This window comes from Cryptomeria japonica, chromosome 8 (genome assembly GCF_030272615.1).
Source record: "Cryptomeria japonica chromosome 8, Sugi_1.0, whole genome shotgun sequence".
Taxonomy (NCBI): domain Eukaryota; kingdom Viridiplantae; phylum Streptophyta; class Pinopsida; order Cupressales; family Cupressaceae; genus Cryptomeria; species Cryptomeria japonica.
In genome coordinates this window covers 209,215,636-209,229,689 of record NC_081412.1, presented here as the reverse complement: position 1 = coordinate 209,229,689, position 14,054 = coordinate 209,215,636, and positions in this window count along the sequence as shown.

The window sequence follows — 14,054 nt, the reverse complement described above, 5'->3', positions numbered from 1 at the left end:
CGAGTATTTTTAGTGATCTTCAAGGATGTATATTCATCATTCAAACTTTGTGGAGAAAAAATATATCAATCTTATGCAAGCACGTGAGTGTGATTAGGAATTTGTGTTTGTTGTGCCATTTCATATAGCATTTGTGATTACATTCAAAGAGTAAAACATCATCATTAACAGATCTAAGGTATATAGATATTCAACATTTATTTTAGTATTTGTATTATTTAATTCAAAGTTAATTTCTACACTAGGCTTAGACTTAGGAAAACCCCTATTCCCTAAAATTTCCCCCTTCTTTCTATGTGCAAAAAATAGGTACAAAGTTGTGTTCAGGAGGATCGATATAATTCATAGAGATGAATAGGTTCATCTTTCAATGACAAGAAATTTGGAGGACCATGGCAAATTGATACTACCTGGTCCCGAAAAATAAGGTCAAACTTATAGGAACAAATCCATAACATGTTATTTTGCCCATATCCAAGTTGGTGCCTTCTTATGACATCTTTAGCTTGTTGTTTCAGCCCAATCTCTTCAATAATCACCCATTTTTCCCTAATATTCAATAATCCAATTCAATTCAATTTAAGGAGGAGAAAACCCTATCAAAAGGAACTAAGAATTTGATCAGAATCTTGGTCTTTCAAGCCTAGATCTATTAGATTGGACTCCTCTTTATTGTAATGGGTAATTAGGTAACTTAGTGTTTTTATTATCTTAATTTAACCCTAACCCTAATTTTACATCATTACATTTTGGTGAATTGGACTTCTTACACCACTATTTTTTATTTGGGTTCTCAGATGTGATTTGTGAGCAGTTTAATTTTTAAATTTTGCACTCATAGATTTTTTTTTAAATAAAAAATACATAAATTTAGAGGTTAAATTCATAGAAACCCTAATTTATTTTGTTTAATTTGATATGTGGTTTGCATAATTTGTAACTTTTGTTTTCAAATCTGATCTTAGGCATTCATAATGGCACTTAATAGATCTAATTTATTTTTTATTTTAGATATGATTACATTTACTTTCACTTATATTTATCAAAATCATGTGTTGGATAATGGTTTCTTTCACGTCACATTGCTTCTTTTCATTCATAGCACTTTGGCATATTGCATTTTTAGAATTTCAAAAATGTTTCCTACCAATTAATTAAATCTCAAAGCTTTTATCCATTATGCATGCATGTTGTTTTATGGTGATATTTTTTAGAAAGTGCATTATATGTATTAGATCACATAAAATATTTTCTAGATAACCATAATCCTAGAGATGCTAGTGAAAAATCTAACACTTGTACCTCTCCCAGGGTATCTCATGTGAATTAAGAAAGAGCCAATAGTCCTATACAAGATCTCTCTAATGGAAAGAAAAAATTCAAGATAAAATTGGTGCCATCTTCTTCTCATACACATACCCTAGCACAATGGGGGCAAGATAAAAAATATTGGTGTTTCAATCTCTCTAGATCCTCCTTACTCTCCTAGAGCTTATGTTAACCATTGAAACATTTTTAGAGAAGATGATGTCATGCATTTCATTCATGATCTATCTCCCCACATAACATTAAGTAAATATGAGGCCTTAGATAATAAGTATCTTCCCTCCCAACCTATCAAAGAGGATTTCATGATGATAAAAAGGAGAAAGATTCTATAAAGGATATTCCTTCTTCTACTACTTCTCCCTTTTTTTCCTCTAGATGTACTTACACTACAATTTTTTTTTAAATTTATTATAATACCATTTATTCTCAATTAAAAATCTCTTATATCAGTGGCTATAACTTAATATATAAACAAGGTTATAGAGGACAAGGAATTGGAAAATTTGAACAAGGAACCAAAGTCCCTATAAACCCTCCTACACGAGCTAGTACTGAAAGTGTAGGACATTCTCATCATTCACCTATGGATGATCTCCTTACAGTTCAAAATCTTAAGGAGTACTTTGTAAGACATAAAATGTATAGTCCATCTAGAGGTGCTTCTTCAAACACTCCTTTTTTCTCACATCATCAAAGTAATGATCATGATACCAATGATTGTCAGGATTTTCAAAATGGAATGCAAGGAATCATTGATAATGACATAGTCAAAATCATAGATAATAATCCATCTTCTGAATCGTTGTCCTACATCCCAAGAGACAATACCTACTCCTATTCATGACTAAGCGAAATTAGCTACTAAAATCTTTTAGAGATTGACATATGATAAGAATATTGTTCTTCCTTTCATTAGACTTAACTAGAAATTGCACCTTGGTGTGCAATGAGTACGCTAAAGAGCCGTGGAAGTTGAAACAGGAAATACAAGAATAATTATTGTAAATTTATAAATTATATATATTGTACATCTTTAATAATCTGGGTAAGTTTAATAATCTACCATATGAATATCATTTATCGCCAATATAAGGTCACTATAATCAAAGATAAGAAGATTTATGTCATTTATCTATAATATGAGCATAGTACAATTAATAAAATTAGTATATTAGAGTCTATTCCACAAAAAAACCATTCTTTTTATCACTTTGTATTCTATTAAGAAACACCATAAATATGTCACATATTATTCTTGTAGAAAATGTAGATGAAATAAATTAAAGATAGATAATCTAACTATATCACTAGATAAACATAAAGAAAATCTATTAAAAATAATTTAGTTTAGTAAATTTGACCTTTTTCTATATCCTTAAAACAAAATAAAACAAATTTAAATATCTACAAAATTCAAATCTATTCAAACTTCTAAACACTTTGTTAGTTTGATTAAATATCTTTCATATCTATAACATAATTATATTTGTATTTTTTTAATTTGTAGGGACATTTAAATCACACTTCAAAATATAAAAAATAATAATTAAGTTATGAAAAAAATACAATATATTTTGAAATATCTTCTCTTGATTAAATAATATTATCAAATTAAAATTTTAAAAATAATAATAAGTAATTTGAAAAATAAAAATTCTACTTTAAAACTTTATAAATTAAAAAAAAAACACTATTTTGTGAATAAAAGGGAAACTAATTTTATATTCTAATTTGAAACTAAACTAAAATTTAAAGAATTTGCATTTTTCCTAATATATATGTTTTATAAAGATTTAACATAAAAAGGTGTTCCTATAAAGTTCCACTAGTACATGTGCATTTAATCAATGCATATGATGTGTGGGCATGCAAGGACCATATTTTCTGTCAAAATTATTTCTTCTATCCTCTTCTATTTTGAAAAGAGAACATGTCAACCTTTTGAAAAAATATTTGAATTAAATTGGATAGATTAATCTTTTGGGTATCTTAAGTGGTAATTTACTCAATGGATATGATCTATGAACTATTAATAGCTAAATGGTAGATATTATAATAGATTAAATTTAAAGTTCCAAAATTTTTCAAGCATTATATCCAACAATACCTTTCCAAATATATATTTTGAAATAAAATATCAAAAATATCTTCAAAAAATAATTCTTAAATCAATCAGACATATTTAATTATATTTTATATTTTTTTATTCAAATTGTAATCTAAAATTTCTACTCAAAAAATTATAAGAAATATTGGTGATAGTTAGTTTTTTAACTCAAATATTTGCCTATTCCTAACTCAAAGTGAAAAAACCCCTAATTATTCTTAAACCCAATGACTAAATTTGATAAAGAATTATTAAATCACTTAAAACAAAACACACAAAAGAAGATCAATATGTGAGAGGAAAAGATAAATGTAATTGAGAACAATACATAAATACTAAGAGTAAATTTGTTTTAATGGCTTTTGACCGAATTGAATATGATCTTCTAACCATCATGAGAAAGAATGTGTTGAACTTGTAGATATAAAGTTCAAATTTAACAAATATAATGAACGTAAAAATATATATATAAAAGTTAAACATCAATTTCAAATAATATAGAAATAAAATTTAGAATCATAAATTAATTAATTTTATTAATAAGATATAAAAAATTAATCATTTTTTTTTTTTTATAATTAATTATTAATTTTATTTATTTTTGATAAAAGTGGATAAGACCACTAAAATATATTAATAATTTTTTTTTTTTTACACGTGTCTGGTTCAAAGAGCACTGAAGGGAAAGAACCAGCAAGAAAACCCTTCAATAAAGCTCAAGAAAATATAAGCCTATCTACCCATTACAAAAAAGCCCATAGGCACCAAGAAAGCCTTCCCAATTACATAACCAAAAGCAATCCCAGACAAATCAAAACTGGATCAACCCTGTCTAAGAAGCACAAGTCTCCAACCCTTTCATTAGAATGAAACCAACAACCAGAAGAGAACCTATAATAAGTAAACCTGCCAAAACAAATATTGTGAGAAAACATAGAATAATCCAGATAAGCAGAAGGGAAGGATGCAAAAGACCTCGAGGAACCAAAACCAAGCCATAGAGTAATCCACAACAGCAACCAAAAAAGTAGCAGAAGGTCGAGAGCCCATCTCAAACACCAATCTATTTGCATTTTCCAATTTCTCAAGGACAACCACCAACCACCAAGTTTAACAAATCCTCTCCAAATAAAACAAAGCATCTTTCTTAGGGAATACCAATACCAAAGAAACAATGAATACCAGAAGAACATCGGCCATCCACGGATATATACAAAAGAAATGGAAACAACCATCCCCAAGCCATGAAAACTCATCGAAAGAATGATAACCCACTCCAAAACATGATAAAAAAGCAGCTCGCAAGAGTAGCAAGCAACCATAATGACCAGAGGAAAGCAGAAGATCAAAGGATGACGATCAACCAATGATGAGGTGAAATCATAAATCAAAAGCTCATCCCCCACTCATTACCAAAGAACCAAACAAAAAAATTGGCAACACATAAACACATAACATGCAAGTGACTAGAGCGAAGCTGAGCAATAATACAGAAACCAGCCAACTCAAAGACATGATTACCAATCACATTAATAAACTGCAAAAAGAGTCATAATAAAAATATGCTACCAAACCTCCTGCTGACCTAAAAATTTGAAATAATCATTGTGCCCAGACAACACCATAAACAACCAAAAAAGAGCATAAATTAATATTTCCAATCAAAGAATGGTTCAAGCCAATATTACCATGTGGCCACGAAAATCACATAAACCCAACAAAGGGCAAAATTTATCCAAAGCACAAAGCCAATGCGAAAAAAAGGAAAGATACAGGTCAAGAAAGAGTAGCGTCTTCATCCTCCATGCTCCATGAGGAGAATCTTACCGAATATATCAACAACAAAGATGTTTCCATAAGGCAAGACAACATCCTCCTTGCTGACATATGCGAAAGAAAAACCACACCCAACAAGGAGTATGAAGAAGACTACAACACAAGGTCCGCCTATCTTTAAGAAAAGGCCAAAATATGAAAGATACAGATCCTCCTCAAGAGTAGCCACCACATCCTCCAGGCTCCATGAGGAGATACTTACCAAATATACCAACAACAAAGATGATATCATAAGGTATGGCAACACCCTCACTGCTGACATATGGGAAAGAAAAACCACATCCAGCAAGGAATTGAGGAAGGCTACAAAGTAAGACCCGACTCTCTTTAAGAAAGAATCCTAATGCAAGAGGCTGGAATGTCCGAAGGGAGAAACTCTAAGAACTCAACACCCTTAGCAACAACTCTATTGGCCAAAAAATCCATAATAACATTAATCTCCCTATAACAATGGGATATAGTGAAGGTAGAAAAAGACTCCAATTGCAAAAGAATACAGTCTAAGAAGTATTGTAGATGCCAAGAGATACATTACTTGTCAGAGAAAAAATTATTAATTATTACTATCTATACAATTTGAAATATAAAATGAAATATTCAACTGAAAACTCATATGACTTTTTGCATCAAATTTTACAATCAATTATTTAAATAAAAAATATTGCCAATTCACAATAAAACTTTTTAAATAGATTTAAAATAGTAAAAAATAAAAATTTGTAGCTTAAGATAAAATAGAGAATTCAAGCATAAACAAACAAACGAAATGAACTCATTTCACAGCAACATTTAAATCATATTTCAGTATACTATGACTCAAGAGAGTGATCAATCAAATGGTCTTGTATAGGTATAATCTACTTGATTGTTGACATAAGATTCACATTGGTAAACTATGACCAAAGTAAAATGAATTTAGATGCTTTCCTTTCCTACAAAGACAATGGCGAGGTTTTCAAATTTATTTATTAAATGACTTTGTTGTAATTTTTGTTTTCACTGACAAACAATGATGTGTAGGCCAAAAGCCAGAATGCAGATTATTTGTGAGATGGTCAAGTAAGCTATAAGCCCAAGTAATTTAGTTGTAATATAAATTAAATGTTTTTTCTCTATATAAAAGATCGTCTTTGAATCTTTCGAGGTCAATATACAAAATGACTTTGAATTTTTTATTAATAAATAGTTTTGAGTTTATATTCCATAGAGATTGTTAATTAAAAATTTATATCTATATAGAAACGACCAGTGACTAATGGAACCTTATTTTACCAGTCACAAAGGATAGTTGCTGGCCTTTAAGGATTAGGGCATCGTGAGTCAAAGAATTGGGGATCGCAGGTTGTTGATGTGAGGATAAATTGGGTTGTTGCTGGTTTAAGAAACAGACTATGGGAGGACATCGCCATTAATATCACCGTTGTGCTTAGACAGAGACCCTTGGGGTCTAGCTTAAGGCATAAAAAGGATTGCAGTATTCGTAGAAAGGGTGAACATTCCTTTACTTGTGCAGCTGCCCTCTCATTTCCTTCAACACACCTGCCATTGGATGCAAGAATATTATGGGGAGGGACATACTGGCGTGAGGATTGTAGGAGTGAGTCGCCATTAATTTTATGGCCAGGTTATGTAAATTCTTTGGGTCGAGACTCAAGGGAGAGGGAAATTATATTTGGGGCTCGTTGTTTCTGCTCACCTGCTACTTGAACCTCGCGACACCGGAGAGCCAAATCTACATCATGCAGTGATCAGATAATACAGTGATTGGACATGGCTGATAGAGGACATTTGGGTTCATGGGCAGATGTGGGCTAGGAAGATCTGCCTCATGTTCCGCAGTGGGTCTACACGAAAGGCAGATGGAAAGACATGGTGATACAGGTAAACCAGAGCGAAAATAACAAGGTTTTTCAGCCAGCTTCAAAATAATTTCAAGGCTTCTTTGGAAACAGATGTAGTGTGGCATGGAGGTAGAATAACAATGGAAGGAGACTCACTCAAGCACATTTTAATAATGGTGTGAATCATGGGAATTCTGAGAAGCAATTCAAGGGATTTTTGAGGAAATGGTCTTTGGATTTGGGCAATCAGCGAATGTTTGCTACGGTTGTTGGCTTGGAAAATAAGGAGACTGTAGCTAGGGTTTCTGTTTCTTCACAATAGGTGGGAAATAAGGTAAATGTGAACCTCAAGGAAGCTAGTCCGGAAAAGGTAAGTAAGATTCCTTCTGATCCTATTCTGCCCGATGTTTCTTCATCGCAGGTTTGGGATCCTATCCCTTGTATTGATCTTGTAGGTTCTTATATCGATAAGAAAGTGAATTGTTTGCATACGAATGCTATTTCTAGGGAAATTTGGGGTGATCAAATTAGTTTGCTAAACCTTTATCATAAATTGCAGAAAAGATGGGGGGATATGCATTATTTTCAATTATTATCTGCGAATGCTTTTATTATTGTCTTTGATTCTCCTTCTTTGAAAGATGAGGTATTAAGAACTTTGCATCATTGGTTTGGAAAACATTTAATTTCAATTGCGGCTTAGAAACCTTTTTTTGTTCCTTCTTGGTCTAGTTTGAAACTTATTCCTTTCTGGTTTTGTTTACCTAAAATTCTTTTTGAATTTATGGATCCAGATGTTCTTGAGAAAATTGGAAATACTATTGGAACTTTTTTAACATCTAAAATGGACTTTGTGGAGGGTGAGGTTCTGGTAAAAATTTGTGTTCTTATTAACCCTAACAATGTTTTCCCCTGTACTTGTAATATCAAGTCTCATGATGGTATTTGGCACTAGTCAATTGAGAAATTAGATATAGAGCTTCTTAAGTCTCCTTTACTTTTGGATGCTCCTTTACTTATGGATTTTAAGAAAAACCAATAGGTTGTTGACTCTATCCCTAAATCCCTTAATAAAGATAGTTTGTCAGTGGGACCTTTGATTGAAGGATGTGGAAATGTCTCTTCGCATTAATTGGTAGAAACATGTCGCATTAATCTTGAAAATAATCCATTGTGTCGTAGTTCTAGGAAACCAAATGATCACACTTCGGGTTCAATCTCACTTTCGTCTTTACTGAAGACATTTTCTAATAATAGGGGTATAGTGGATGGTAATCCCCTGATGAATGGAGTAGATCACCCATTGATGATAGATTGCCCTAAGATGCCAAATAATCACACAAAGGGTAAGGATGACAATTTGTCTTCATGCACTCAAAAGGAGGTTTTGGATTCCTCAAAGAATGTGAATTTAGATAAAAATGCAGTGGTTGATATAGAAACTATTAAACAGGTACCTGCCATAGGTTTTCCTAATGATGCTTCTTTAGTTTAGGAAATTAAGAATTTGGTGTCTAATAATTCCTCTTGGAATGTTGAAATTAATATGGCTAATGAATCTTCCTTAGGGAATAGTAATCCGTCAGAGGTTGTCCCTGTTAATATGCCAGATGAGAATCTGATTTAGCAAGTACATGATATTTTTAATAATCATGCACATCAAATGGATGAGGGTATTACTGATAGAGTTGTTTGTTCAATTGAGAATGATTTGGGGGGTATAAACTTGACCCTTCCAATTTCTGCATCTAATAATCCTTTTGCGGTTTTGGCTACAATAGAGTTGGGTTTTGAAGATAATCCATTTATCCTAGCTTCTCCAAATTCATGCAAGAGTTTACCAATTTTCTAAACAACTCAAGTTTTTTCACCATCGGTGGTTTCTCCTAGGAGAGGTAGGCCTCCAAATTATCTTAAGACTCAAATGGAAATTGATGCTGGAATTCAAAAGACTTTGTCCCTTTCTCCTGCTGGTGGGCAAGGGAGGCATTTGATCTCTCTTGGTAGGCCTAAGAAAACATGCCTAACTCCTGTAAGTGTAAAGAGAAAGAGGAGTAAAAGATTCATGACTAGTCCACCCGTGACAAGATCAGGGGCTGTGAAACGTAATTTGCAAGGTTGGTTTGGGGAAAGCAAAAATTCTCTGATTAATGAGAAGAGGGGAGCTTTGGCCTCCCCTCGAGGACAATGAGAATTATTTCTTGGAATATTAGGGGCTTAAATGCCCCTAATAAGAGACGCTTAATTAAGTGTGATATTTTTATGTTGCAAGAAACAAAGTTGTCAAAGGAGTCTGCTAATTTGATTTTTTCATCTTGGAGAAGGTGGAATTTTCTTTCTTCTCCAGCTTGTGGTGCTTCAGGAGGTTTGGCACTGCTTTGGAATAATTATAATATTGAGGTATAACTAGTGGCATCTACTACAAATTGGATGTTGGCTTTAGTTATAAGCAAGATTTCGAAGGTTAAATTCTGGCTTTTTAACATTTATGCTCCATCAAGAATTCTAGGGAAGAGTAAGTTATGAGGTGAATTAAAGAGGATTTCTTCTCCCTTAAAACATGGTTCCTTTATTATCTTCGGGGGTGATTTTAATGCTATCACTGATTTAGATGAGAAAAGAGGAGGTGTTTTCCCTAATAAAAGGATTATGGATGACTTTGGGGATTTCATTTTTGATATGAGCCTTTTTTATTGTAAGTCTCAGAATGGGGTTTTCACATGGACAAACATGAGAAGGGATTTTTCTTAGATTGCTGAGAGATTAGATTGGTTTTTGTTATATGAGAATTGGATTGATTCAGATTTTGAATTCTTTTCCTCTATTCTACCGGTCTCAGGTTCTAATCATTTTCCAATTTTCCTTTTAGTTATTGAAGATAGGGCTTCTTTTAAGTCTCCATTTAAATTTGAGCCCATGTGGTTTAGGGATTCTTCCTTTTGTCTCTGCTTATGAAATGGTGGAATTCTGCTCCTTTTTGTTTTGGGTCCCATATGTCTCAGATTGCTAAGAAGTTAAGTTATTTGAAATTGAATATTAGGGAATGGAATATCTCGCATTTTAAGAACATTTTTTGGGAGAAACAAAGGATTCATGATACGATTGAGTGTTTTAATACTCATGTGCTTCAACATGGTATGGTGCCACAAGTTTTTGATGAATTGAAGTCACTTAAATTATAGCTTGAGGAGGTGTTAGCTAGAGAGGAAATCTATTGGAGACAGAAATCTAGAGAGTTATGGCTTTCAGGTGGTGATAGGAACACAAATTTTTTCATTCTTCAACTAAGATTAAAAGATGTAAGAATAGGATATCTTGTATTTAGTGTCAGAATGGGAATTTATTGACAGAGCTAGAGGACATTGCTTCAGAGGCAGTTAGGTTTTTTAAGTCATTATTATCTTTGGAAAATGGAAATCTCAGCAATGATATTATATCTAATATTCCTCCTTTAGTATCTTTGGAAGACAATAAGATGTTTATGTCTCCCTTTTCCTTAGAAGTTAAGAGTGTTGTCTTTTCCATGAATCTAGATAAAGCCCCAGGACCAGATGGTTTTACTCTTTTATTTTTTCAGAAATGTTGGGATTTTGTGGGAAATGATGTCTTATTGGCTCTCGAGGAATCTAGGACAGATAGGTCCATTTGAAAAGAATTTAATACTACAATGATTGCAATTATTCCTAAAAAAGAGGATACTAAGACTTTTGCTGACTTCTGCCCCATTGCTTTATGTAACACTTTGTATAAGATATTTACGAAGGCAATTTCCCTTAGGTTGGCAAAAATTCTACCTAGGATCATTTCATTGGAGCAAGGTGGTTTTGTTCCTGGAAGGGACATGATAGAGGGTGCAATTGTAGCACATGAGGTGCTGCATTCTATTTCCACCCAAAGAACCTCGACCATGATACTTAAACTAGACATGATGAAGGCTTACGATAGAGTAGAGTGGGGGGCTTTATGTGTTGTTCTTGAGAAGTTAAGTTTTTCCAAGGCCTGGGTCAAATGGATTTGTGCATGTATTTCTTCTACAAGATTCTTAGTTTTCATTAATGGTTCTCCTTGTGGTTTTTTCACTTCCTCTAGGGGTTTGAGACAGGGAGATCCCCTTTCTCCCTTTTTGTTTATTATCTTAGCTGAAACCTTTAGCTGGGCTATTAGGGCTGCTAAAGTGGGGGGGCTTTGGAAAGGTATAAGGATTCAAAATATTCCCCAAAGTATTTCTCATTGTCTCTTTGCAAATGATACTCTATTATTTGGACATGCTTCATTAGTTGAGACAAAAGTGATTAAAGGAATAATAAAAAATTATGCATCATTTTCTGGTCATAAAGTGAATGGTGATAAATCAAAGATTTTTTTCCTTAATACATCACAACTGGTTCAGCATAGGTTGCAATCCTTTTGGGAATTTGAGATTGGAAATCTTTCATGTACTTACCTTGGGATTCCTTTCTTTGTTAAACAAGATAAGATTGGTTTTTGGGATAAGATTATTTTGGTCATTTCTAAAAGAATTCTCTCATGGAATCATAGATGGTTAACTTTGGCGGGTAAAATTGTTCTCATCTAGTCTATTTTGAATGTTGTTCCCATATATCTCATGTCTATTTTGAAGTCTCCAAAAGCAACCATTGTTAGTTTACAAGATACTCTTAGAGATTTTCTTTGGAACAATAATAAAGATGGCAAGAAGAAACTCCCTTTAGTTGCATGGGATAAGGTATGTTTGCCTAAGGAACTTGGGGGAATAGGAATTCCGAGTCTAGAGAATCAGAATTTAGCCTTAGATGCTAAGTTGGTTTGGAAATTATATGACAAGCCTAGCTCCTTATAGGCACAGATTATGTTTGGCAAATATTTAAATAATGGACTGAGAGAGTATATTTTTAACGTCTCAAATTTGCCTTCGAAATCTGCTATTTGGAATTTCCTTTGTAAATGTAGATAGTTTATTTTGCCTCATCTCTCATGGATTGTTCATAATGGTAGAAAGGTCAGATTTTGGGATGAAGTATGAAATGGACACACACCTTTTGTGAAAATTAGGGATTGGGCTCCTCTGATAATTTTTCTTTCCTCCCTTTGGGGTATTTTTGTAGCAGATTATTTTGAAATTGTGACTAGTGGACCCCTTAAGCTAGCTAGATGGAAGTTGATTGATTTCTTAGATGTTGATCAAAGCATGAAATTAGATCTTGAAAAGATTTTGGGGGATAGAATTGTATTTCTTTCTGATTCTGAGGATGAACTTATTTGGACAAATAATATTTCTGGTAAGTACACTGTTAAAGATGGTTACAACTCTCTTATGGGTGCTAAAGATTTGTCTTCTTGGCCTTATAAGTTGTTTTGGCATTCGACCTGTCTTCCCAAAGCTGGAGCCTTTGCTTGGTTGGCAGTTAAGGATAGAGTCCTTATAGGTATGAGACTAGATAGGCTTGGTATTACTAATTTTTTCCCTTGTGTCCTTTGTAACAAAAATTTGGAATCTTCTTCACACCTATTCCTACATTGTGATTATGCTTATGAATGTTGGCAGTGGTTGTTTGAGAAGTTAAATATATCCTTTGTTATTGGTAAGGATCTCATTTCCCATTTTAGATCTTGGCCCTTTATGTCTGCCTCATATTTTTATGCATGCCCTTAGATCATATCTCCATCTATTGTGATTTGGAATGTTTGGCTAGAGAGAAACAACAGGATATTAAAAAAAACAAGGTCTCTTGTGTCTAAGGTTCTATTAAAAATTGAGTCTTCCAACTCTGAGGTTGCTTTGTCATTTATTTATAAGAATTTGGAAAATCTTCTTTTTCGCACTGGGATAGTAGAGTTACTAGAGTTTGGAAGCTGCTGTCAATTTTACCCTCTCATGGTTCAATTTTAAAAAATAATGATGCAATAGGTAAGAGATGCTCTGCTAGATGGAAACCTCCTCCACAGGGGCACTTTAAACTGAATTTTGATGGGGCCTCTCGTGGTAACCTTGGGTCGATTGGGGTAGGCATGGTAGCTTATGATCACAATGCAAATTTTATTCAAGCTAAGTGTCATGCTATTGGTTTTAAAACTAACAATTATGCAGAATTTCATGCTTTGTCTTTTGGATTGGATATGGCAATCTCTTTGGGAACTAAGGACTTAATAATTGAAGGTGATTCTATGGTGATTATTCAATGTGTTATGAAACAGAAATCGAATTGTTGGAATTTGCAGTATATACTTGATCCCATTTTACAAAAAATAGAATTGTTTGATTCTTTCTTGGTATCCCATTGTTACAGAGAAGCTAATAAGATTGCAGATTATTTGGCAAATTTAGCCATTGATAGCAATGCTAATCAGTGAGAGGTGGGTTTTGAGAAAATTCCTTCTAGGGTATGGTAAGGTTTGCACCAATAATCATATGATTTTCTTGAGTAACGTCGATGTAAAATTTTATGATGATAATTATTCATGCTTTCCCCTTTCATTTCAAGTATTCATGTTTGTTGTCTGGAGAAGAGTTCGAGGTCATGGTATTTGATATAATAGTGTTTTTCCAAAGGTTTTTTGATACTTTCTTTTTTGGCAAGAATGTTTTTGGCTCATGGGATTTGGCACAGGGCTTTGGAAAATTTTGTCTTCTTCCATTGATAGCAGCTATGGAGTCTACATTTGAAAATTATCTGATGGGTTTTTTTGGCAAATTCTCATATGGGCTCTACGCAAAACTAATATTATATGTGTTGTGACCACATTTTGTATGTGGTTCTGGGTGGGTGTATAAATTGATCCGTTAGATACTATAGATTTATTTTATGAGCTGTGACCGGAGGTTTTCTTCCCAGGGTTCTTTCCTCTGGTATGCTCTTTGAATCCTGTGTTAAAAAAAAAAAATATTAATAAAAAAGTTTAGTGGAATAATCCACTTTTATTGAAAAAAAATAAAAAATTTA